Here is a 21,697-nt window from a genome sequence, read left to right on the forward strand (position 1 = left end):
CGAGTTTTTAAAGAAAAAGGAGCATCTCATGCTTAGTTCAGATACTTGCTTCTAGAAACAAGATTTCCTCTGGCAAGTGAGTATGAAACAAAAGACTATTCTGGGACTGAGCTCTGTGTCCTCTGATTGAGATTGCTTTTTAAAAGGCATAATCTTATTTTTGGCCATCTCTGCCTGAGGCTGCTTCTTGCTTTTGCAGGGCTCCGTGCTGCTCAGAGCTGCGCTGTGTCTTCACAGCATCAAGATCACCCGGTGTGATATCCTGGAACTTGAGTGCTTTTAAGTCACACTTGTGGGCAGAGAGGTGACCTCTGCATTGAAATTGGTAACTTGTTTGTCTGCATCTTCTAGAAAGGCATCCTGTCTTCATTTAAAGAGATTCCACTATTTTTTTTTCTTACCTGTTATATTGGTTTTCCTTATGAAGTGAGGCTCTGATCTGTTGATAGGTCTTCTATATTCTTTTCAATTTGTATTAGTTTTTAATTAGAATGCATGTACAATTTTACTGTTTCGGGGACGGCTCTGGGAAAAGCAGGTACAATGCTTCAAGTCCATGGATAAACCCACAGCAAAACAGTATCTTGTTGTTTCAAGCTATGCTTAGCATTTCTTCCCTGAGGAGAAAAATATGATTATGCAGCATATAAGGCTTGCCTGGACAAGTTGTAATGAATGTTGAATAACTGTTAGGTGGCAGCACGCGTGCTTTTAACTTAATAAATATACATTATGGTAGTGTTACAGAGGACCTCAAGATTATAATTGTTTGAAATATGCTTTACAAGCGCTTAGCAAGGCAAACTAGTTTGAGGACTCAGCCAGGAGCACACACACAGAGGAGATGCAGTGCGTTTTCCTTCACCCCATGTGGTTTGGAGCAGAAGACATCTGCCTCCCTTCTGGCACTTCGCTGCACTGCAGGGGCCGTGCAGTGCCTTTGTAGGGCTCTTTGCAATAAGACTGAAAGATGTTTAAATACTTGCCTGGGTTGGGGCTGGAGTGGAAGATGGTTTCAGGTAGCTTAGGGAGCCCAAAGCTGCTGAAGGCCAATGGAGCATCGAGCTGCCAGAGAGGTGTTGTGCTGGGACTGGTGGTCCCTGTGCCTGGAAAACTGAAATTACAGGGAACAGTCAGAAAGATGCACTTGGCTGGTGGTGTGATACTCTTGCAAAGCTTGGCTGTGGGCAGAAGGGTGAGCTCTACTTGAGCTGCTCCAAGGTCCAGAAGAAGCTTGCTGTGTCTGTTACTTCTTGATCTTCCATAAACCTTGATGGTTCCTTTCGAATGGTGTCTGTTTGCTAATGGGAAAAGGGCTTTTACTTTTAGAAGTGCAGGAAGAAAGATGGTTTTTCATTTTGTGGAGTTTTTTCTTTGTGTCAGTCTTGGTTTTAAGCCAGTTCAGAGTGAACTTTGACACTTTGGGGGAATTAAAGTAGATAGAATTATTAAAAGTTGTGGTGGAAGTTGTCAAAAGGTGATTAATACTAGAGGCCTGTACTTTTTATTGTGTGGGCAGTCTCCAAAGTGGAGCTGCATTTTTAATTGTTGTGATGTAAGCTCTTCAGGGAAAGCTTAAAGCTGTCATATTTCTATTTGCATGTGTTTCTGCCTGAGAAATCCCACATCTGGAGCGTTGCACATGCTCAGCAAGTTCACAGTGTCGGCAGGGTGGTAGACCCATTAAATGTGGGCTGCCCAGATGTTCCTAACTGTGTGTGAGTGGGCTCTGCAAAGAGGTAGGGGCTGAGATTTGTCCTGAAAGTGTGGGGCTTGCTGCATGTACATTTTGTTTCTGTGCACATGCAATGGATGCGTAGGGGCTTTCAGGGCCTCCTGTAGCTTTGACCAGGCTTCAGCAGGTCTGGAAAGCATGAAGAAATTAGGAAGTTTTCAAGCTCTGCCTCATCTCTTGTTTTTTTTTTTTTTTTTTTTTTTCACATGGAAAAGAGATGCCTGGGGAAACCTGGAAAGCTGTAGGAAAGCTGCTTAAAATGGCAACGTGATTAATTTCCACTTCATTTCTTCAGCTGGAATCAATACTTGGACAAGAGTTGCAGCCTGGGAACGGAACATTCAAATGCAGGCGAGAAGAAAGGGGATTGCTTGCATGCCTTTTGTTTCTGCTCAACATAGCACATACAAATGGATGTTGGTGCCCAGCTTCTGCTAACTGGGCCCTGTGCTGTCTGTTGACGGTGGAAAGACCTGTTTCTAGGTAATCTTGTAGCCTGGTGTTTTCTGGGGAAATTGTAGGGTTGTCTCATCTCTGCTCAGGGTCCCTCAGCCCAAGGTAGGATCTCACCCAGGGTGTAACACAGCACGATGAGGAAGAGCTCAGGCGTTTTCTGGAGCTCGGGGTTTCCTGGTTGTACGCATGCAGTAGCTTGTGGTGGCTCCAGTGCTTTGTGGGAGCACACTGCTTGCTCTGAATGCTCTGTACAGCACATGAGCCTGCTCCCTGCAGGGAAGAGCTGTGGTTTCAAAGCAGCCTGCCATTGCATTCCAGGGCAGCATTCAGCCAGCTCCCAGCTGCCCTCTTTCTCAGCCATTCTTCAGATCTAAGCAGGGGATGAGACGCAAATGGGATGAATTGCTTTTGTGGTAAGAACAGGCCATTTCCAGCCATGTCTTGGTCACCCTCAGAGAAATTTGGTAGCACGAAGGAAAAGCAAGGAGGGTGCTGGGGATCCAGCTCGCCCAGCAGCCTGCTTGGGCAGCACCTCACCTGTTGCCTTCCTCAAGTAATTCTCCAGGCTCATCGTGTGCTGCAGCAAAATGTATGGGCTACTCAGATGTTCAGGTCCTTTTGGGTAATTGAAAGCAAGATCTGCTTGCAAAATACGAGATGTTGATGCCAGATGTATTTGGATGTGGTTTGCTTTGTTCTTGAACAATAGACAGTTTTAAAGAAGGAAGAATATTGCTTTTGCCCATATGTCCCATCGTTTTCATCGTGGGTATAGTCCTGGCTACAGAGTTCAGCATTATCTTGCTGGCTGTGTTTGTAGTGACTCAGAGCTGAACATTTGTCATGCGTTTTAGTCTGTCTTTGATCACTTCTTTCCTGATCACATGTGGAGTTTTCATGGTGTGCTGTAGGATCTGGATGGCTTTGTGGGGCAGTTCCCTGTGAGCAAATTCTATCCCTGCACATCTACTGGGTGCGGAACTGCCGGGCGTAAATCAGTTGTGTTAGTTCGTTGTGTTTCTGTCTTGATTTCTTAATGGCCAAGTCCTTTACCAACAGCAATTCCAAAGGGAAATAATGTGTAGATTTTGGGGGGTAATATTTCTAACATCACACCAATGGCATGGATTTAAAAATAATGTGCTGAATACTCTCTGTTGGAAATTAATCAAGAAATCCCCCAGACACTTGCTTTTAATGTAAGCTAAGTATTTTTCTTTTTCTTTGATAGAGGCGAGACAAAATGGTAGTTTAAGAAACAGGAAGCACACAGCTGAGAATCATTTCACTTTTTCTTTTTGTAAGTCTTGGGTTTTAATTAATTTACCTAAGATCTCAATGAGCGTCTTTCATTTCTCTCTGAAATGCAGGGCTGATGGCAGGATCTATACAAACAGATACTGTAACACAATTTCCTGGCTGTGTGAATGAAACTTGAAAATCCTAAGAGTGATGAAACCGTAATTGGATTAGATGTATTGCTTTACCCATTGGGAATATGGGTAAAATTTCTGTCTCTCAATAGTTTTGTTTTGACCATTTTAGTTTAAGATTGTAGGCTCATGGCTTGTGTCACAATGGGTTGAATAGCAGATGGCAACTATGGAAGTGTAAATTAGCTAGCAGCTGACATTACTTGGAGAACTATTGATTGTGTTGATACCATTATGTGGGGATAAATGCTAGTTACTCAGTCAGTAAGGATGGAATAGAATTTACTTGGAATCATTTCATTAAATTAACCCATCAAGAGTTCTTCTTTCCAGTTACACTACTATACTATTTTGGTGTGAGGTTGGTTTTTTTTTGTTGGTTTGGTTTGTTTCCCCCCCCCCCCCCCAAAATACCATAATTGGACACCTGGAATCTCATTCTTCACAGGTATAAATTCTGAGGCTTTAGAGGAGCAAAGTTTATTCTGACTTTTTTCCCTGTATTATTTTTTATTTTTAATACCTTTCCCCTCATTCCTGGACTGTTCCCATTCAGCACACAGGGGTGAGGAGAGGAAGGAGGAAGAGCCCCGGGGGAATCCTGGTTTCTCTCAGTGATCCCTCACTGCCTTGGGAGCAATGGTGACGGTTTTGCAGAGAAGAGCATCCGGTGTCCCCAGCCAATGCAGTGCTCCAAGTGATTCAAGGTTTCTCAAAGAAGCAGCAATTTGAGCAGTGTGGGGTTTTTATCGTATTGGCTGAGCAGTTTGGGTACCTGCCTTGGATCAGAGCTGGTGTGTGATGTCTCATAGGAGTTCCTCGTCTTTCCCATAAAGACATTGGCAGATCTCTTAGCAAAAGAAAGCAAAATCTCTGTGCCTTGATACAGCACCCAGCATAAGATGATTTACTTGCTTTCTGCAGGAGAAAAAGTTTCTTGGAAATTCCATTCTTGAGCCTGCTTTTAGTGTTTGACTTGTTGGCATTCTTTGCATCCAAGACTTAGAAAAATGTGATCCAGGTAAGGCATGACACGAAGGCAGTGAGTGAAGCAGCAAACCCAGAGCTCTGGACACTTTCCCAAGCCTAATAAATAAACAGACATGCAGCTTGTGGTACAGCAGTGTTTGGATGATGATGCCCTACTGCATGACTCTTCCCTAGCATGGAAGTGTTACATTAACACTGGTCAAAAGGAAAATAAGGGATTTAAGTTCAACAGAGCTTCCTTCAAAGCCAGCTGCTGCAAGATCAGGGACCAGCCATGGGTATTAGTCAGGTGGTGCAGAACTTCTCTTGGTGGACCCTCCTGCCTCAGCCCTGGGACGTGTGGAGGGTGAGCTCTGTGCAGAGCGTACATGTGTGAGTAGTGGCTAGGTGCTCGCCTGTTGCTGAGTGAACACAGCAAATGCAAGCTGGGAGCTGACCCTGAGCTTTGTGGTTGGTAAAGAAGTGCTTTTAAACATAAGCAATTTGTGTGTTGCTGAGAATTTATTTGTGGACTGATATCTTGGTTTGGAAATATTTCTGTCCTGGGAGGGGGCTTTGTTTTCATGATTCCACCATCCCAAATTGCTTCTGCAGCTGCTGGAAGCTGTGGGCCTTCCACGCTGTGCAGTGATGCTGTTCCTTTCTCAGGGATCCCTCTCCACTTTTAGCCCCGAGCAGCTGCCCACATTCCCTAGGGCTACATATATCCAGCAGTGCAGGGAGACCTCAGCAAGGCAGTGAGAAGTGGGATCTGCAGTGTGAGGTAGTCAGAGCTCCTGCATGCTGCAGAGGGCTCGTTCTGAGCCTGACGTGGTGTGCTGGCCATCCTTGTGGCTGGGGGCTGCAGCCAGCCTGCCTGGGGCTTGCAGGGCCCTATAATCAAATCCCTTTTTGCTTCTGACTTACGGAGCTGTGAAGAGTTCTCTGCCAGCTCGGTCGTGTGTCTGGCTTTCATACCTGAGTCAGAGGGATGCGTGCAGGTGACAGCCACCCAGGAGCTGCATGCACCTCAGAGCTCTGTCAGCAATGCTGAGACAGCTCACCTGAGCGACTTGCTCCTTACTCCTTGTTTCCTTTTTGTATTTTCTGTTTGAAATTCAATTTTCTGGGTTTGATTTAGGTAAGAACAGAGAAGGTTTGAAGCAACGCTCAGCAAGGAGTTTGGCTGAAAACAGAAGGTGTTCCCCGCGCTGTCATTCCAGCAGTGAGTGAGCAGCAGGGGAAGGGCTCGGAGGAGCAGCAGGAAGGCAGCACGGGCTCAAAGAGCCTCCTGTTATTCAGCGCTCAGGAATGCAGAGGCATGCTCCAGCCGGGGTGTGGGCGGCTGTTTGGTTTGCGGTTCTTGCTAGGGGGTGGGTGATTTTTAAGAGCACTTGCTGAATTCGCATTCGGTTGAATAATGACTACTTTATATACAAATGATAGATGTTAGTCACAGCGGAGCAAAGAAGTTTCTTGTGTTGGTCATGGATTTGGCATATCAAAGGGAGAGGTGAAAAAAACAAAAGTGAGCAAGCCCATGGTGTCACTGCTTCAGAACCTGCAAAATGAAATGGGGTTGCGTTTATGTTATGTGACATCTTTAAGCCTTCGGCTCCCTCAACTTAATGCCAGATAGCTAAATTGGAATAATGTATTGCAACTGGCATATCTTTTAGAAGCCTGTCATCACAGAAAAACTGTCAGCAAACTGCCCTTGCTGGCTTGTTTCTGTTCAGTGCCATTTTTTCAGTGCTACAGCATTAGATGAGTCATTTCTGCTTTCCTATGGCAAGCAGTGGCTGCTATAGCCAAGCCTATACAATCTTAGCTGGGTTTACGTGATGGTTGGTGCTTTTTCTTTTTCTTGTTTCATTCTGGAATCAAACATTCTGGTAAACTAACTCCTGAAATTGTACTGCTGCATTGACACAAGTACCTCTGGCCAAGAGCCTTTATTTGTCTTTGTCATCCTTCAGTGCTGGAGCCCCTCTTATAGTTGCACTTTGCTGACAGTTATTTTCAGGTTGTTTTAGTGCACAGCGAGGATAGGAGTAGATGTGAAAGAACATGTGAGAGCAGGTTTGTTTTTCCAACGCTTTATTGTCCTATTGATCATTTGCAATTATTGCTTATTTGAAGAAGCAAAGCTCAGAGTTCAGCATCTGCCTGGGGTTCATCTCAGTGCAGGGCCGCAGTGGTGCCTCCTGGGGCTGACCCTGGGGAGCCCTTTTTCCCTTCCTCCCTTCTGGCCCTGCTCACAGCCAGGAGCCCAGGTGTACCAGCTCTGGTGCCTGCCTCGACTCAGTGTCACGGTCCCAAAAGTGACACCAGGCAGCGAGTGTTGGGATGAGGACTCCAAGGGCCCTTTTTAGGGAAAAATGAGCTCGGAACGAACTCTGTTACCGTAGCAGCTCCCAGAAGGCTATGAAGTGGTGTGGGTTGGTGCAGATTGTGTTGATTTAAAGCAGGATGTTACCAGACTTTGCTATTCTGGTTTGTCACTGCTCCTGGGGTAACACGGAGACTTGTGCAAAGTTTAAATCAGGTAATGTGAAGAAGAGGATTTGAAGTTACCGTGCATCCAGCACTAAGCCTTGGTCCCAGGAGGATCGATTTCAGTCACTTTTGATGAAGCTGAGCATTGGTTTCTTGCTCCGCCAACCTGCACAGCCCTTCCTGGGAAGGTGAAGGGCAGAAATCCCGTGTTGAGCAGAGGAAGCAGTGTTCCTCCTGCTGGCTTCGCTGCAGCAACTGAAGGCAAGTTTTTAATTAATCGTGGGGGGAATCCACAAATATTTCCGTGCTTTCTGACAGATGAAAAGAGGGCTGCATATCACTTCAAACGTCAATAATGTTAATCGTACAAAGCCACAAAAGGGAAATTAAACTTTAAAAGCCATGTTGAAATAACACTAAAGATTTGACTGTAGCCCACAGAGGCAAGAAAGTTCAAAGGGAAGACTGAACTTCATCTGACCCTGCTGTGCCTAGGAATTGCAACACAATTTCTCTGTAATATTATCCATTTTTCAGAGGGCCTTATGCAGGGCAGGAAGAAGAAGGTCAGTGGCACCCTATTTAAACTTGAAGTTGTTCCCTGTGCAGTTTGTACGACATGAAAAAGAAAGGCTTTAAAGTTGCAACTTAATACATCCAAGCTATCAAATGTGTGGATTTATGATATTTATCGGAGAAGAAGAAATCTCTTTAAGCATACTAGTGTTTTGCTTTGCTATTTTCCCCCCCAAGATGGTATATGGTGGTATATGAGAATGACTTTCCCTTGGGATTAGTATCTCTTCCTCTCAACTTTTGGCCTTTTGACTTGTAAATCATTTCACTTGATGTCTGCTTCTTATTAACAAAGATTAAACTTTTCTGCTGGTAGCTAACTGTGTGTCTCCCTGACTCTTTCTTTTTTCGCTTGTTCTGCTTCTGAAATCTTGGCTTTAGTTAGGCATTTGTGTGGGGGGAACTTTTAATTGCTTCTTGCTCGTTGGGAGTTTTGTTACAGATGTTGGTATTTTTTGGCCCAGCACTTGAAATGCTGTCAAGAAATTAACACTTAACAAGCTGGGAAATTCTTGAGTTAATTAGTGCTGCCTTTTTCACAGGTGTTGCAACTGCTTTTGGCTTCAGGAGAGGTTTTTAATCAGAGGTCTGAGTGTTTGTGCCTTGGCAACCTACACCAGATGAAGGCCAGCTCCCTTCTCCTCAGCGTGCTGGTACAAACTGTTATAGCAGAGGAGAGGTTAACTTCAGGCTGTTACTGTGTGCTTTTTCTTTTCCTCTTCACTCTGGGGCTGTGAGGTGCTGGACCCACACAGACCTGTGGATGTTGGCTTGCTGGCAGCTTGCACTGTGCTCTGCTGATAGCTATTGCTCTGGTTTAAATTTTGGGTTGGATGCCTTCTGCTTTAGTATCTCCTCTCTCAGTGGAAATGGTGGTTTCATCAGGGAGGGGGTCTCACTAATGCTCTTAGAAGTAACAGCATCACAGCCAAACTTGTTTGAGAAAGCGCTAGCAAGTTGTGTGTACAGCCACATGTGCTTGATGGATCAAAAAACCCCAAAACCAAAGCAGCCCAAAAGATCTAGAGGTGTCTGTGGCCTGGGATGAAATCTGAAGGTGAGTGATGTGCTATAACAGCATGTAGCTGCTCCTCCAGACCCTTGATGTCATATTTGGCCACTTGGGTAACCCAAACTGGAGGAGGAGAGTCCCCAAAAGATCCCCAAAACCGTGGTGAGAAAAGCTGCAGGGCCTCACTGCCCTCTGTGCAGCATTCGAAGATTCAGTGAACCCGTGTGACACATTGTGGTGCAAACAGCTTCTGTGCAAAGCAGTGCCTGGGGGTGATGAGGCAGCAAGCAGTGGGTTTTCCCTGTCCTGTGTCTTCAGTGCTGCTGTGCAGAGCTGTGAACTCCTCGGTTTCAGTGGTGCCGTTCGAGGTGGGTTGTCAGACCCTGTGGTTTCGATGTGTGTGTGTGCTCACGTGTGTTTTAGGGATTCCTTAGGGGGTGCGTTTTGCAGTTTCTCAGTGCGAGGGGGAGGTTTTTTGGTGGGGCGTGAAGGCTGTGGCCTGGTTACGTGTGCTTGGTTTTGTATTTACTTTTTTGGAGAAACGCCAGTGAAACTCTTCTCTGAGTAACTCCAGAGGCCTCCTGCACAGACTGAGCAAATGGAATTCCCACAACAGACACTCCAAATCTTTATTTCTATTTTTTTTAATAACAACCACTTAATAAAAGGCTGCCGCTGCATGCACTCACTCCTTAGTCATTCAGAATGTATTTGATTATACCAAACTGCAAAGTGTAGATGGTGGAAGAACACTGTGATTTGCAGTGGGGGTTTGGTATTTCGTTCTTACGGTGACCTGGGAGGGACCCAGAGAGGCCGACTGCTGCAGGGCAGTCCATGGGACTCACTCTGAAGCAGCATGGGAATGACGAGCAAGTCCTGGACTGTGAGAAGATTTTTTTCTTTTATTAAGTTACGCTAAGCAAATGTGTACACAGACATGACTGGCCCACTCTAAAGCCCATCTGCATTCACAAACCCTCACTGAGCTCTGGATTAAGTCCCAGGTCTCTGAAGAGGATGGGGGAATTGCTCACTGGGACCCTGCAGGGCTTGGCCACAGTGAGGGTGGGCCTGTGGAGGGGCCAGCATGGCAGTGAGCAGCGTGGCGTGGTCGCATCCCTCCCCCTAAGCATGCACTTTCCGGAATGTTGAGGTAGGAGGATGGGCACAAGTAGGGAAGCCATCAAAAATGACTGCTTTAGAATGGCAAATATGAGTAGTAAATGTTTGCTTCTTATAACTTGGTATAAGGGATGTCCTGCCTCACCACTGTCTCATTCTCCTTGTAGCTGTTACTTTCTGCAAAGAACGTATAGATGATTTTGGAAATGGTGTCAAGAGTTGGACTTAGCTCGCTGGTAGACTTGTGCTCCTGTTTCCTTCACGACCTCAATCAGTTGGTCTCCCTTTGCTTCTGTCTCCTTGCTTGGAAATGCAGCAAATTATCTGGGGGCACTGAGACAAGTCTGTGAAGTGTTAGCAGGCACTTGGGTGCCATGGTAATAGAGACCAGTATAATTGTTTAATTGCATACAGAATGCAGTTTTCTTTTTCGTGTTATGATGAACACTTAGTTGTGTAATGATGTACAGAGGGAAATCGTAGTGCTTGTCAAACACCTATTGAATTTTAGCATCATGAGCAGTGCTTACATTTGGAGATAGAGTACAGCACAAAGTTTGCATCACAGCATCTATTTATTAATAACTAATGACAATCTGCAGGTTTGGCCCCAACACTGCAAGGAGGACAGATGCCAAAAACGTATGACTTCATGTAACCCTTCCTTGCTCTGTGACCACAGCCAGGAAGGGGAAGGGAGATACCCACTGATGCTGCTGTGCTTGGATACCTGCTCGTGGGGGGTTCTGAGCTCTGCAGGGCAGTATGGTTGTCTTCACTGTTTCTCTTCTCATAGCTTTGCTTTTTTAGGGTTAGAGAAGATGTAGGTGTGGGCAAGCCTAGTGTCTTACTTGGCAGTGGTTCTTCCTGAAGTATGCTTCTGCAAATGGGGTAAAGCACTCTTCAAAGTTGTCTCTGTCCTTTCCTGCCTCCTCCTGGGGAATAACCAAATGCCTCAGCTGGGCACAGCAAGGGGGTAAACTGCATGGTCCATAGAGAAAGCCAAGAGCTTAAACTGGTTGCTGAGGTTGCTCTGTTAGGGTTGTTTGGTGTACGACACCTGATGCCATATGGAGTTGTCATACATCATTGTGCCAGGAGGGATTTTACGGTTTAGAAAAGCATTGTATAATTCATGAGTTGCACAAGAATGATGAAGCAGAGTTTTCAACTTAAGCCTCTAAATGACTTAGGTGTTTTTTAAAAGAAATTAATGCCAGTCTTCAGCAAAAACGTGGTCAAAAGTTGACTTGCCAAGAGCCACGAGCAGATTAGTAGAAGGAAAAGAGCAGTAAGTAAACATGTTCATTGGGCAGTGTAATTGTAAAGCAAGTAAGTGTGATCCATGAGTTATATTTTGGAATCGTGTATTTTGTACAGTTTTACTGGTGAAACATTTGGTCTCTCAGTGATTTCATTCAGTTAATTGCAGTCAATTATTTTGTACAACTCTGTGTCATGGGAAGGTCCCCTCACAGTGCAGAAGATCTCGTATTGCTGTGCATCCTGACTTGCCATTAACTTTTCTGAGAGTTGTGACAGAGGCATGAGCAGGATGCTATATTGGGCCACATCTCCAGTTAGTGAAGATCTGACATGTCAGATGATTTTTGCCTTGTACTTACAGGTAGGAGCACACTGTGACAACAAAAGGCAGTGAAAGGAGATTATTGGAAGCAAGCATGTTTGCTGCAGGGCCGTTCCTTGTGTCCTGTGCAATTCCTGTTTCTGTGCAGCACAACAATCCAGCCAGCATTAGGAATGTAACCAAGGCTGAATATCAGGCACTGCACAAGAAGAGCTTGGTTTTACTGCACTGAGACTTAGACAGCTAAGCAGTCTGCCAGTAGGGTTTTATATTAGTTATAAATGTTAAGTAATTTATAATGATAAGAAAGGATATCTTTTCCCGATAGAACTGCATCAACAAGAGGACATGGGATTACAAGAATCATGCTTTTTAATTCACCTTACTGTACCAATCAAGATTTCAGGCCTAGCTTGCTAAAAACAAAAGTCAGAGGAGCTGAGGCTTCACATGAAAGTGTTTGTTAGGAGCTAGAGCCATGCAAAGCCAGGCCTGAGCAAAACAGAAGTGTGAAAAAGGAGATGCAGTGCCACGTGCAGAGCTGAAATGTGTCAGTGTGCCTTGTTAGGGGAAACGCCTTCCTGGAGGAAAAGGAAAGTCACCAAATTCTGTGTGGGATTGGTGCCAATTTGAAATACAGCCTTGTGCTTGATTGCCTACCGGCGTGTGATGTAAACCCTTACGTTGGCAGTAGCTGTCGTTAGAGCATGGCTAAGAGTGAAAGGACTTGATTGCATAAACAGAAACAAAATGTGGGTAACAACTGCTGGTAGAAAGAACAAGGAGACCAAGAAGTGTTTCCTCACTTGTTCTGCACAGTACCACCCTGCGTGAAGGTGGGCTTGTTCTTTGGGATCACGTCTCCCGGAGGAGGAGTGAACGTGTGCAGCCCCACACTGTTCCTTATCTCAGTCGGTCTCTTTTGGTACTGCTCTGTGCTGAGAAACCGAAGCATGCTAGAGATAGGAATCTGTGGCTATCAACCAAGTATTTTGGGTTTAACTTGGCCCTCTTGGCCTAGTTTATCTACCGAGAGGTGCAAATTCTTGTTACCAGCTTCTTGAGAAAGATGACCTTCTTCTAGGTGGCCTGAGTCTGACTGCTGTGCTCATGATAGAACGCAAAGCAGCGATTCTTGGGGCTCTTTCGGTTCAGTAGCAAACACAGCTATTTGTTTTCTGAAGCCTAATGAAGGCTGTGTTCTGGAAGGTAGACTCTGGACAACCATAGTGCTAAAATAAACACACTGCTGAAGGAAATCAGCTTGTGGTTAATTAGCAGCACAGAGAATGAATATGGATCAGTGTTCAGATGTTTGAATTGGAAGCTCTTTGTGTGACTTTGTAGGCTTGCATGCACTAGTATTTTTCTAAACGCTGAAGACCCGCTGAAAATGTATTTTTAAAAGCTTCTTTGAAGGCAGCACTCAGTATTAAGCGGATTGAAGTGAAGACTGGTGATGTCATTTTCCCTCAAACTTGCTGCAAAACTCTTATAAAAGCATAACATTATGAAAACCACAAAATGGGAGAGGCAAAGGAGTGTGCCCAAGGAGTAATGCCATTGCAGGCGAGTGACACCACCCTCACACGGGGCTGGAAAGGGCCCAGGGGTCTCACTAAGGAGATGTCTTACATCTCCCCTCCTCAAAGCCCATTTGTGCACCACTGACACTTTTCAGGAAGGGGTGTCTCGAGGATTCCTGTGATCCTGACAAGAAGAAAACAGCCTTGTTGTAAAGCAGCCTTGTAAAACAAAGCGTTCCATGGAGAGCAAGCTGGCAGCACCACGGTGTGCTTTCTTTGAAACGTCCACTAACCTCAATTGAGGCAGCTGTGATACGCTGTCTGTGAGCTTCAGGATGTTTTCTTTAAGTGCTTCCCTTGTCTCTCTTTTTTTTTTTTCCAGGTGCATGTCCTCTTTCAGGGAGGATTTGTGGTGTGCTGCAAGCTTAATGAGATCGCTTTGCATGCATTAAGACCTGCAGGGGTGCTGTTCTGGAGCAGTGATGAATATGGAAAGTCCTGGCATTTTTACTGTGAGAAGAGCTGCGTGTATAGAGTAACTCAGACTGTGTGTGTGGGGGGGGAAGCAATCAAGTTTGAAAAATACACAGTGCTGAATTTGCCCACACGTTGTAAATATGCTGTGTAAAATGCAAGTCAGAGTAGTTCGGTGTTGTGACAAATTAGAATGAAATAATCGTACAGAAGAAATGTAAGTGTGATCTAAGTAGCACTCTGTTCTGCTTTTCCCTCCCCAAAATAGGCGGGCCATTTTTAGGATGATACAACAGCAGTGACCTTGTGCATTTCCTGCAGCCTGCTGTGCTGAATTTTGGGCAGAGATTTCACTTGATTTTCAGTCAAGCTAAAGTGTGAGTTCAGATGGGTTTGAAAAACTTGGGCCAGGATTCTTTGAAGGGGTGTGCAATCAGATTAATCCTGTTGAAGCTTAAGTGGCCTGCTTGTCAAGCACCCAGCAAGTCCCACAGTGCATTTATTACCACTGCATTTCCTCTTGCCTTGTGTTTGGGATTGGCTTGGGGCTGTGTCCTTCCTTGGGAAATGCCAGGCTCTGCCTCCCTGGGCTTGCTCTGCATCAGTGTTGACTGAGCTGTGCAGAAGTCCAGCACAGGGCCGAGCATCTCCTCTGTGTGTGCTGGCTGCACACGGGCTGGGCAGCACAGAGCCGAAGGAGCTCTCACTGACTCAACATTGTTGGGTTTGTCCCAAGCACAATGAGTTTCTGGATGAAGGAATAACCAGGAGACTGCTGGCTAAGAAATGCTTTAGAGAGCACAGCGGGTTGGTGCATACCTGTATCGCTGAGCCTCAGAACTGGTCCCTCCCAGAGCTGGGGTAGCTTCAGCATTTATATTTCACAGCAGGGCATTCGGTGTTACCTTTTCCGTTCAGTGAAGTTTGGCTTGAATTTTTTTCATCCGTTCCAAAAACGAAATGTTGACTGTAAGCACCTCTGTTAAATACTCAGAAACTGTGAAAGTGCTTATTTCATACAGGAAAGTTCTGCTTTTAATGTGATAGTTTGCATTTATAGGAAAGATAAACCTAGTCTGAAGTAACATTTCTCTAAGCCTTTTTCAGTAGAATTTGATCAGTGGTTTAAGCAACTGTAACTGATTCCAGGAACACTTCAAAGCAGGCATTTCTCATTGGCCATGTGCAAAATCACCTTCTGAGTCTGAGGCTCTGGAAATGCATTTATTCATAGAATATGTCTTGCGTTAGTCCTCAGTTGGCCAATAAAATTATCTAAGGCATGTCTGAGGCAGCCACGAAAAAGAAACTTAAAAGGAATTACTGTTCTGGTGAAGATGATGCAATGCACTTAGCTATTATCACTCACAAAGTAAAATTAAATGCATTGACTGATTTTTATTTTATTTTATTCCCCTAAAGGAACGTGATAAATAGAAAGTTTTAAAGGAAAGTAACTTTCAGAAGAGGCTGGCCCTTCTTCATTTATTGTGCATGAAAGCTTGGGTAAAAGGAGAGTGCCTTTGCCCACTGGTGCTTGTCCTTGGTTTGCAGCAGTGAGAGGGAAGTGACATGATATTCCACGGTGTTTGTCCTCATCTTGCAGACAAGGCCTCCAATTGTCAGATCTTTGCAGCACGAAGCAAAATGCTAAATGTGCCAGCTTTTATTCAGGTGGGAGCGTACGATGGGGGGTGAGTATTGTCTGTAAATAAGTGCATGTCATTGTTGCCATGGGATGTATTAGTACTGCCTGCTGGGGTTGAAGTAGTAAGTGCTCACAGAACAAAATATTTCAGGCTTTTTTTTTTCCTTTTTTAAACACTTCATTACCTAAGATAACAGCAGTGTTTCAAGATTTCCAAGTCTCTTGCATCCTAACCAAGCAAATCATGTAAGTGCTTCCTCAATCCATCCCCTTTCTGCAAAGCCCTCTAAGTATATGCTTAGATTTTAGCCCAGAGCTAAATTAACAGAGCTGAAGCACGAAGTCTAGCAAATGTTTAAACATAACCTGGATGGAGTGTTGGAGCAGCAGCCTGGGAGAGGAGGAATTGTTTGCCAGGAGCCATACTTGGAGCTTTCCAAAGGCATCAGCAGGTGAGAACGGGAAGCAGGTGGCTGCCTCTCTCGGTGCCCACTTGTGACAAATGGCACGCTGCCTTCAAAGCTCTGGCTTCACAGTCCTCTGGAGAATGTGTTGTGGCTGTCAGAAAACAATTAAGAGGTCATTACCAGGGAATGCTTTCACTGGTCCAGCACCTGATGCAGCCACCGGATGCACCTCAGCCTATGAGTCAGGAGCGCACCAGCCGTGGCTGTGTTCCTGCTGCTGGGATGCCCTGGCCCTCCTCTGGCCCTCTTCTTTTCTTTTGTTTTGATGTTTTTTGACATCTGAAGGATTCAGGTCAGGAAAAGCCAATGCAGTCTTTGTGCATGGTTTGCATAGTATCGTTTGAAAAATAAACACCTCGGAGTGGTGTAGAGGCTCATACATAAACTGTGATTGCAGTGCTGCTGAGCCTCAGGTGCTGTCCTGCCCACAGCTCTCCTGCTTCTTGAGATTTTATACAAGCCCACATGTGCAGGCATTTCTCACATGTGAATTATGACTTTCTGTTATCTGCAGCATGCATCCAAGGATGCTGCAGGGGCTTAGTGCCTCTCGGAGCCGGCTGTGCTGCTGCTTGATTGCACCCCTCAGCAGTAGTTGCCTGAGCAAGCCAGAGCTTCTGCAGCCACTGAAGTCTTCTATGTGGGAGTACTCAGCCCTTGCTGAAGTTTTGAAACCAGAGACAGCTTTATCTTCCTTAAGAATAGGAGTAATAATAAAAGACAGATTTAAAAAATCCCTCAGAGAGACATGATAATTTATCAAGGGTCATCTGCAGAGGAAAGCAAAAAGGACTGGTGCTCTTTGCTTGGCTGATGCACATATTTCCCTGCAGCCTCCTCCTCCTGATACTGTTGTCTGGTTTTGAGAAAAATATGTATTTTTAGTGTTGTGCATGTCTTTTCTTCCCCCAAGTGTAAAAATGAAAACCAAAAAGCTTTCCAGATTTCTCCACCTGGACTTGAGCACACATGTTTTGAAAGTAAAATCTGATTAATCGCTGGAAGAGCGATATGGAGGTGCTTTTAATTTCTTTTCACACTTGAGGCATAGAGCAGCTGCTTCTGTGATAGCTGCTCCGTCCTGTTTATCCATTCCATTTACCCGAGGCATCTGTTGTAGATGGAAATCACGCTCTCTTGGGGGTCAGGGACTTTCTCTGTTTTTTCTTTTCCAGTTGTGTGTTAGCCTTGATATTGCATTGGGGGTTAGTGGGCACTGCCATAAAACAATTAGTGTCCTCCAAAGTCAGTGATCTAGAGGTCTGGAATGGCATTTACTGGATTCGTTCCACGTGCAAATGAGTGGCTTTGCTCATTCCCTTCCCCAGAGCTAACCACCAGCACATCAGGTCTGGGGAACCTGCTTTCATTTCTTGTTTTGAATATCCTCAATGGCATAGAGCTTTCCTTTACATAGCTCTGGGCAGCCCGCCTGAATGACACGTGTTGTTATACCCTAGGATTGTTAATGGCTTTTTGGTTTAGCGGCTGTTCCAGGCATTCAGTGCAGTTATGTGTAAAGCCTGACGTCCGTTCCCGTGGTATGGAAGCTCTGCATGGGGTTTCCAGTGTCCTTACGTGCTCCCGTGGGAGGGGACCCGTTGTGTCACGTAGAAAAGCATGAAGATCAGCAGGGGTGATTTTGGTAAGTAAGAAGTCTAAGAGCTGTCTGAAGGCTTTGAGGCTGTGGGTCCAGTGCTCCCAAAGCTAGGCAGGCTGTGCCCCTTGTGCTGCCTTTCTCTTTCGATCAGCTCTGGTCCAGAGGCTGCAGGTGGGGGCTGTCCCATCTTCCTTCTTGTCCAGGCAGCCTGATTTGTACAGCGGTGCCACTTCGCATCGTGGTGTTTACGGGGTAATGACAGGGTGTGTGCTGGCCTGTCACAGCGCGTTATCTGCTCCTGTTGTATTTTTAGGATCTTGCTTCTACAACGAAATGTTCAGTGACAGTGGATTTGCCTAGGAGCCTTTGAAGGTCCGGGTTTGCCCCGTCTGTGCGTTGCTGTAGTTTGGGTTGTGCTGTCTCCTTAGTGCTTCTAGAAATGAGCATTGCTTTCAGCAGAGCCACGGGTCCTGTCTTACAGGGGCTGAGTTTGTGGCTAGCTGACCACTGATTTCTATATGCCAACACTGCGTTGTGAACGCGATGGGATGCGTGTGCAGTGCTGTTAATTACAGTGAGCACAATGGGGTTGTGAGGTAGGTGCTGCCCTGTGAGCTTACCCTACAGGTCAGCCCAGAGGGAGTGGGGAAAGCCCTGCAGCATCCTCGGCTCAGTCAGCAGAGCACAAGCAGAGCTGTTGGTGCTGGCGCTGCAGCTGAAATGTGAGAAAGCCGTGCCTGGGGGGGGGGGGGGGAGGACAGATGCTTCTGGTGTGAAGAGCTGGGCCAGAGCTGTGGAACTTTCCACCAGCACAGAGCTAATTCCCCAAGCTCAGCACATTCAAAGTCTGAATGTGAAACTCATCTTTTCCTTGAGTATTTTTTTTCATTTTACAAGCACAGAATGAATAAAAAGAGAACCTTAGGAACTAATCCAGTTAAGCTTTTTCTTGCCGGCTGAGAAGAAAATGAGACTGAAAGAACAATAACCACCTTGTTTCTCTTTTGCAATATCTGGTCAGTGGTCAGATGTGGCAGAGGTGAAGAGGCCGTGCAAACACTGATAATTTGGGGCTGGAGTGTGCTGTGTTGGAGGCTGCGATTTTGGCAGGACAGGACCAGGATGAAGCCATGTGGGTACAATGGCTTGGAATGAAGGAAGACAAATCCTCTCTTTCAGGCTCATCTATAAATCAATTACCATTTGTTCCTTATTAATAATTTAGCTGCCAAGAATGCGTTTATTACTTCAGAAGGGGGAAAAAATACAGACTATCCCTGCACGGAATAGCTGGCCGTCTAAAAGATGTGAGACAGTACTCATGGGACTATCTGGAGAAAACTAACCATTGACTATATTAATTACTTTAATATTTTGCACCATCCCCTCCCTGAAAGCCTTTTTCTCTGCTTGCATCATGTTGATAGTGTGTGGCACACTCTATTTAACTGTTTTTCCCTAAGAAATGAGTCAGTACGGGGTCATACTTCCATCCCATCAGGGCTGGAACTGGAAGCTGCTTGAGGCAGAGCAAAGATGTGAGGTGGGGAGGGAAGGAGAAGCAAAGGGGAAGCGTGTGGTGGGGCTGCAGTATGGGCACACAGATTGGCTGGAAGGGGAGCCAGGGTGAGCACTCAGCTGTGGGATGTTAGGAGTGCTGGAGTGCCTTAAGGACAGGGCTGCAGACCTCTCAGACTTAATACCTTGTAGGAGGTAGCAAACAGATCGAGAGAGGAGTGTGATTGGTGGTTCAGAGTGATCACTTTAGAAGCTGGGGTTTTTTGATGGGTTGAAGGAACAAGACATGAAACTGTTGTGCTGCGGAGGAAGAAACTAGACGGCATGTACCATAAGGCAGGTTGAATGGATCACAAAGAAGAGGTACATCTTCCTGTGTTTATTTAGATTAGATATTAGGAGGAAATTCTTTACACAGAGGGCAGTGAGGCCCCAGCACTGCTGCACAGACAGCTGTGGGTGCCCCATCCCTGGAGGTGCATGGGGCCAGGCTGGATGGGACCCTGGGCAGCTTGGTGTGGTGGATGGCAACCGGCCACGGCAGGGATGGGGCTGGGTGGGCTTTGAGGGCCCTTCCAACCCTTCTGTGATTCTGTGACCTGGGAATGATCGCAGAAGGGTCATTTGAATGAATGGTGCTTTCTGCAGAGCCAGAGGTTTGGGAATGGGATAAAGCAAATGGAAAGGAGCTGGTCTTGCCAGTGTTCAACATGTTGTTGGGAGGGGAAGCTGGATCCCTGTGCATCCCAGGCAGACAGTCGGTGCAGACTCTTGGTAAATAGAGTGCTGTGAGGAGGTGTGCCCAGTCATTGTCTGTGTGTATTTTAGAGCAATCGCATTTGTTTCACGGAGCTGTTTTTTGAGGATGGAGTGGGTGTGTGGACCAAAGGCTTAGTCACACGGGCAGGGAAAGAAAACTGTCTTGACTTGTGAAATCAAATATTTGTGACTTATTCCATTGTTTCCCTATCTTTGTGTAGCTTGTGTCCATAGTGGCTTCTTGCTGTGCGAGTGAGCTGTGCTGTTAGATCTGTGTGTGTTCCTCTTTGCACCATTCAGGTGGCCACAGAGCATCGCTGTTGGTTTGCACCCTTGCTCACGTGTCCTTGCACGCTCCTGCCTTGGGCAACCCTGGGAGTATTTGGAGGTGTAGATCGTGAGACATCTAGCCAACAAAACCTGCAGGGTGCTTAAAAATGTGCAGATGATTCAGTGGTGGAAGGCCCTCTGTGAGTCACTGTGAGCCAGGGACCCAGCAAGTGCATGATGCTGCTGCAAGGAGACACAAAAAGAAGACCACGAGTAATTGCCTGCTGCTCTACGTGCCTCGTCGTGTTGTTTCAGAGAGGTGGGGTGGTGTTCCCGGGTCTCCTGTGTGCGTTTCCCCATGAGCAGTTAGTTATTGTGGCTGGCTTTTCCAGCTTCCCTTGAGCTTTGATTTGGGGTGAGGGGTGGTGTTTGCACTGACCACGGGAGCACTGAGTAGCACGTGGGTGTCCCTCTCCTGCTGGCTGTGTAGAGATGGACAGATCCAGCTGTGCACTGGTATACGTTTGAAAACACTTCGGGAAATGAAAATTGTGTCTTCTGTGGGTCACAGCAGAGGCCAGGAGTGAACTCTCTGGTAGTTTCAGGAGCTTCCAGACTTTGTCTAGCCTCGGGGTGGGGGGGGAAGGGGGCAAAAAGAAGATGAGGAAGAAGAACCTCGGTTCTGGAATGCTGCTGATGGTTTTCCATAGCTTGGCTGATAATGTCCCATCCCTATGAGCCCAGGGCTGTGCCCCATGCGCTCGTTCCCTGCTCAGCTGAGCGCTGCCGGTGTCTGACGGAGGCGATGTGGAGTTGGCATGAAAATCAGAAGCAGCTTCAAAATGTACTCTGGCTTTTTCAAGTACAAACTAATATTTACCTGCGAGTCTGCTTCCCTCCTTGTTCCCTCTCCTTGGCAAGCTCTAGGGCTGTTTCTGTTCTAAGTTTCACACTTAAGTATGTATCCAGTGTGGTTCCCAGGGCGTGAATATTAAATATTCTTTTTATTTTGGAGAGAGGGGAGAGGTGGATGACAACAGGAAAGCTGCTTGAAAATGTCTCTCTGTTGCTTAAAGGTGAGTTTTGATGCAATTGGTATTTTCAGCAGTTCGTTACGGACACCCCATGGAAAACTTTAGGAAAACATCTCATTTGGGAACTGCTGTGTCTGCTGTGGTGGCTGAATGGGGACTTGTTTTTGTGTTGGTTGTGTTGTTTTTTTTTCCTGGACTGTTCTTTAATCTCTTGCCTCAAGTTTTTATTACTCCTGACATTTACATAAAAATAAGGTATTTGTTTACGTTGATTTCGGCTCTTCTGGCAGCTTGCTTTTTCCTGCTCCTTTTTGTGTCATACCAGCTGGATTTCCACACAAGGAATAGTAACAACCTTTACAGGAAAGGTACTGTGCACACACATGCTGGAGATCCTGTTTGGATGATAAGACTGACGTAGCATGATACGGAGACGTGCTCTGCAGAGCTGTTATTCATGCCCCTCTGCTGCGCTCCCACACATCCTGCATTAGTCAGAGCTAAGCACTGAAATTACACATCCCTGTTCCCAGCCGTATCATGGCAGGGCTGCTGCAGCTTCAGGCAGGGTGAGGGGTGGAGGGAAAACATCTGTGCTTGCACTGCTTCAGATAGAGTGGTGCAGATGTCCCGTGAGGAAACGCCGTGTTGCGGCTGGAGGGAGCAGTGCTGTGTGCAAGTCAGGCTTCAGTGAGCTAAGGAATTCCTGGTGCCTTGCAGCATTGAAGGAAATTCGAAGGTTGAGGATGGTTATTACATGTATTTATTTAAAGTAATCTCCAATGGGAGGACATAGAACTGAGCTTCCACGAGCAGGGCTGTTGTCTGGGCCGCAGGGGCAGTGACGTTCTCTTGCTGCTTGGCACGAGTGCTGTGCTGTTGAGCTGCCAGTGGCAGCCTGAACCAACGCTGTCACCCATGTGTGGATTTACTAGAAGAAAGGAAGCTTTCAGGTAGGCCACATCCACAGCTTCCTCTTTTTGCTGTTAAGTGCTTTTGGTGGGAAAA

At 46.1% G+C, this 21,697-nt stretch overlaps 1 protein-coding gene across 3 annotated transcripts in view; it reads left to right on the forward strand.

The window, feature by feature from the left end:
- Positions 1-21,697, forward strand: part of SMAD3 (SMAD family member 3) — a 59,253-nt gene that overhangs the window by 15,995 nt on the left and 21,561 nt on the right. Inside the window, exon 1 of one of the 3 annotated variants that reach the window (XM_065734093.1) lies at positions 17,053-17,153. The exons of the other annotated variants lie outside the window; for them this stretch is intronic. The gene's annotated coding sequence lies outside the window, so the exon portion shown is untranslated. Of the gene's footprint in view, positions 1-17,052; positions 17,154-21,697 lie in introns of those variants that run through there. 3 annotated transcript variants of the gene reach the window in all.

This window comes from Cyrtonyx montezumae, unplaced genomic scaffold, assembly GCF_038088225.1.
Source record: "Cyrtonyx montezumae isolate F1298 unplaced genomic scaffold, pur_monq_1.0 scaffold_17, whole genome shotgun sequence".
Classification (NCBI taxonomy): domain Eukaryota; kingdom Metazoa; phylum Chordata; class Aves; order Galliformes; family Odontophoridae; genus Cyrtonyx; species Cyrtonyx montezumae.